We start from the raw sequence: 5,719 nt of genomic DNA on the forward strand, positions 1-5,719 counted from the left end.
GCGCCTGCCTTTGGCCTGGGGCGTGATCCTGAAGACCCAGGATGGAGTCCCACATCGGGCTCCCGGTGCATGAAGTCTGCTTCTCCCTCTGCCTGTGTCTCTGCCTCTCTCTCTCTCTCTCTCTCTCTCTGTGATTATCATAAATAAATAAATTTTTAAAAAATTAAAAAAAATAGATTGAGTAAAGGTTTAGGCTTCAATTCAGAGTCAAGTACATAGGAAATGAATGAACTTTTACAGGTTGAAATAATTCATTCAATTGTTCATTTTTTAACTGGCTATAATTTTATTTTATTTTAAGATTTTATTTATTTATTCATAGAGACACAGAGAGAGAGAGAGAAGCAGAGACACAGGCAGAGGGAGAAGCAGGCTCCATGCAGGGAGCCTGATGTGGGACTTGATCTCCTGTCTCCAGGATCACACCCCAGGCCGCAGGCGGAGCTAAACCTCTACACCACTGGGGCTGCCCACTGACTATAATTTTCGATATATTATGTAAATATTAGTGATGAAACAAATTTTTTATTTTTTATATTTTATGTCTCTTACTTCAGATCAGAAAATCAATTTTAGTGAATGCTTTCATATAAAATGCCATTGTTCAGAGAATAAAATTTTATTAAATTAATGCGTTCTCTAGAATTGAAACATTGAAAGGATAATTTATGAAATAAATATTATTTCATGCTGCTAGTATTGAACTTTAGTTGTAGCACCTATATTAATTTTTAACATCTTTATTGACATTTAATTGACATACAGCAAGCTGCACATACTTCAAGGGTTCGGTTTGATGTTTTTGATATATATATTCACCCATGAAATAATCATAGTTAAAATAACAAATCCACCATCCCTAAGTTTCCTTGTGCTCCTTTGTAATTACTTCTTCCTCCCTCTCCCTAAGCTTCCACACCTGAGAAACCACTAATTTTCTTTCTGTCAAAGATTAGTTTGCACTTTCTAGAATTTTATATAAGTAGAATCATATTGTATATACTGTATTTGGGGGAGGGGTTTGGCATTCTTAGATATTTTGAGAGTCATCTATTTTGTGTGTGGCACTGGTAGTTTACTCTTCTTTCTTATCAAGTAGTTTTCCATTGAATAGATATATCACAATTTGTTTATCATCATCAGCTGATGGACTTTGGATTATCCGGCTTGGGGGTTTAACAAATTAGGCTGATAGAGATCCCTGGGTGGCTCAGCGGTTTAGTGCCTATCTTCAGCCTGGGTCGTGACCCTGGAGTCCCAGGATCAAGTCCCATGTTAGGCTCCCTGCATGGAGCCTGCTTCTCCCTCTGCCTGTGTCTCTGCCCCTCTATCTCTCTCTCTTTCTCTGTGTCTCTAGTGAATAAATAAATAAAATCTTAAAAAAAAAAACAAATAAAGCTGATATAACCACTTATGTATACATCTTTGCATGGACATATCCATCTTGTTTCAGACAAATACCTAGGAGTGGAATAGTTGGGTCACATAGTTGATGTTTATTTAATTTTTTAAGATACTGACAGATTCTTTACCGGAGTGGTGTGTCATTTCACATTACCACCAACAATGAGAATTATAGTTGCTCCATATCCTCTCAAGTACTTGATATAGCAAATGTTTTTGATTTTAGAAATTCTCATTATCCTGTAGAAGTATCCAAGGTAGTTTTTGTTGTTTCTTTTTTAAGATTTTATTTTATTCATGAAAGACACAGAGAGAGAGAGGCAGAGACACAGGCAGAGGGAGAAACAGGCTCCATGCAGGGATCCTGACGTGGGACTCCATCCCAGGTCTCCAGGTTCAGGCCCTGGGCTGAAGGCGGTGCTAAACTGCTGAGCCACCTGGGCTGCCCTCTCAAGGTAGTTTTAATTTGTATTTCCCCAATAGCTAAGGTTGTCAAGCATTTTCTTTTCTTTTCTTTTAAGCATCTTTTCATATATTTATTTGTCATCTATCTGTACATTGTATTTGATAAAATGTTCAAATATCTTGCTCATCTTTATTGGATTGTTTTAGTTTTTATTATCAAGTTTGATTTCTTCACATATTTCTTCACAAGTCCTTTAGCAGATATGCTATTTGCAAATATTTTTGCTCAGACTGTGGCTTGGCTTTTCATTCTTTAATTATATTTTGAAGAGAAATTCTTCATTTTGATGAAATTCAATTTACTAATTTTTCTTTTATAAATCAAGCTTTCGGCATTGTATCTAAGAAATCTTTATCTAGCTCAAGATTGCCAAGACATCTCCTATGTTTTATTCTAGAAGTTTAATAATTTTAGGTTTTTCATTTGTATCGATGATCCATTTAGAGTTAATTTATGAAAATAGATTATTCTGGGCCATGAAACAAATCCCAATAAATTTAAAGGATTTAAAAACAACAACAAAAAAAGGATTTAAGTCATACAAAATTTATTCTCTGACCTTAATTGAATTAAATTAGAAATCAATAACAGTGACCTGGAACAATCCCAGATATTTGAAAACTAAATATTATATTTCTACATAGCCATGGGTCAGTAAGAAACCAAAAAAGAAATGAAAAATTATCTTCAGCTAAATGAAAATGTGGCATGTTGAACTTTGTGGGATGTAGCGAAATGCTACATATAGCACTAAAATGCTATATTAGAAAAGAAGAAAAGTCATCACATTAGTGACACCAGTTTTTACATCATAAGGTACTAGATAAAAAGAACAAATGAGACCCAAAGTAAACTGTAAAAAGGAAATAATAAAGATCAGAATAGAGAAACCAGTCAGATAAAAAAAAAAAAAAAAAACAGGAAAAAAATAGATAAAATCAGTGAAAAATCAAAAGACAGTTCTTTGAGACAGTAAAACTGATAATCTTCTAGCCAGATAGATCATGGAGGAGAGAGAAATGGAGACACAGAGGGAGAGGGAGAGAGCAAGAGAACACAAATTACCATATCAGGACCAAAAGGTAAATCACTACAAATTCTACCAATATTAAAAAATGAGAGAACATTGGGCAGCCCGGGTGGCTCAGCCGTTTAGCGCCACCTTCAGCCCAGGGCATGATCCTGGAGACCCGGGATAGAGTCCCGCACCGGGCTCCCTGCATGAAGCCTGCTTCTCACTGCCTGTGTCTCTGCCTCTCTCTTTCTCTGTGTCTCTCACGAATAAATAAAACCTTAAAAAAAAAAAGGAGAGAGAATATTGTGAATGACTTATGCCAATGAATTTTACAACTTAAAAAGCAAAGTTCACTGAAGAGGAAATGGATAACCTGAATAGTCCTACATCTAGTAAATTGAAATTGTATATTCAGATATATTCTAAGCTCAAATATCCTCATTAGTAATTCTACCAAAAATTTAAGGAAGAAAAAACCCAATTCTATAAAAGTTATTTAAAAACATTGAAGAGTAGGGAATAATTCCCAAATAATTCTACTAGCATTACCTGATGCCAAAATCAGATAAAGTCATTAAAAGGTAAAAATATACAAATCAATATATTTTTTAAAGATTTTATTTATTCATTCATGAGAGACACAAAGAGAGAGAGAGAGGCAGAGACACAGGCAGAGGGAGAAGCAGGCTCCATGAAGGGAGCCCGATGTGGGAACTGATCCCGGGACTCCAGGATCATGCCCTGGGCTGAAGGCAGGTAGGCACCAAACTGCTGAGCCACCCAGGAATCCCTATACAAATCAATATTGCTTGTAAGTATAGGTACAAAGATTAACAAAATTTAAGCAAATCAAATGAAAAAATGTGTAAAAAGAATAATATATTTTGACTGAGTGGGGTTTATTCCAGGAATGCCAGACTGGTTTAGCATTCAAAAATCAATGCACCTCACCAAATAAAGAGATTAAAAAGAAAAAATCATATGATTACCTAAGTAAACTCAGAAAAAGGCCTGTGACAAAATCCAACATTCATAGTGATTAAAATTCTCAGTGAACTAGGAATAAAAAAGAATTCCTTCACCGTGATAATAGAGATAATGGACATTTTAAAAAAATTCTGCAGCTAACATCATATTTAATGTTGAAAAATTGAATTAATTTCTCCAAAGATGAGAAACAATACAGACTGTACTCAACATTGTACTAGAGGTTCCAGTCAGTGCAGTAAGGCAAGGTGTAAAAAAGTCATCTTGTTTGGAAGAAAGAAATAAAAACTCCTTATGGCACACAACATAATAGTTTATGTAAAATATTCAATGGATTCCATTTAAAAAACTACTAGAACTAATAATACATTAGCCAGTTGAAGAATACATGATCAATATTTGAAAATCAACAGTATTTCCTTTTTTTTTTCTTAAGATTTTTATTTACTTATTCGTGAGAGACCCAGAGAGAGAGGCAGAGACACAATCAGAGGAGGAAGCAGGCTCCATGCAAGGAGCCCAATATGGGACTCGATCCTGGGACTCCAGGATCATGCCCTGAGCCGAAGGCAGGTGCTCAACTGCTGAGCCACTCAGGTCCCAAAAATCAACAGTATTTCTATGTAACAGCAACAAACAATTAGAAATTGAAATTGTAATAAATTTTAATAAAGCAATGCCATTTATATTAGATTCAAAATATGAAATATTAGGGATAAGTCTGACAAAAGATGTGCAAATCCTATACCCAGAAAAGCTCAAAACATTGCTGAGAGAAACAGTAGAAGATTCAAAATTTCTTAATAATTTAAATAAATGAGATATGCTATATTGATAAATTGGAAGGTTTAGTATTTTCACTTCTTTCCAAATTGATTTATAAAATCCATGCAACTCCAGTCAAAATACCAGCAAGTTTTTTTTTTACACAATGACTAGCTATTCAAAAATAAACATGGAAATATAAAAAAAATCTAATTAGTCAAAACAGTTTTGAAAAAGAGCAAAGCTGAGTCTTTTTTTTTTTTTTAAAGATTTTATTTATTTATTCATGATAGACACAGACAGAAAGAGAGAGGCAGAGATACAGGCAGAGGGAGAAGCAGGCTCCATGCTGGGAGCCTGACGCAGGACTCCATCCTGGGACTCCAGGATCACGCCCTGGGCCAAAGGCAGGCGCCAAACCACTGAGCCACCAAGGGATCCCCCAAAGCTGTGAGTCTTATACTACCTGACTTTGAGACTTATTGCAAAGCTACAATAATCAGATCAGTATGGTATTAGCATCAAAAGAAACAAAAACATTAAGGAAACAGATTGGGGATTTTATAAATAAATTTAAAAATATATAGTCAATTGATTTTTAACACATGTACAAAACAGGACTGACTTTTCTTGTCTTTTCAACAAATGGTGCTGGAACAATTTGATATCCACACGCAAAAAAAAAAAAAAAAAAAAAAAAAAAGAACTCCAGTTCCTAACTCTTTTTTTATGATAGTCACACACAGAGAGAGAGAGAGAGAGAGAGAGAGAGGCAGAGAGTGAAGCAGGCTCCATGCAGAGAGCCTGACGTGGGATTCGATCTCGGGTCTCCAGGATCACACCCTGGGCCAAAGGCAGGCGCTAAACCGCTGTGCCACCCAGGGATCCCTCCAGTTCCTACCTCTTACCTCATATCATGTAAAAGAATTAATCCAAGATACAACATATACCTAAATGAAAAACTCAAAACTTTTAAATCAAGATCATAAGCCTGATGGTGAATGTTTCTGTCTGTTTGTGCTCTTAAAGGAAATGTCTTTAGCATATATGTTTAGGATGATATTTTAGGTAAAGGTGATAAG

This window comes from Canis aureus, chromosome 33 (assembly GCF_053574225.1).
Source record: "Canis aureus isolate CA01 chromosome 33, VMU_Caureus_v.1.0, whole genome shotgun sequence".
Classification (NCBI taxonomy): Eukaryota; Metazoa; Chordata; class Mammalia; order Carnivora; family Canidae; genus Canis; species Canis aureus.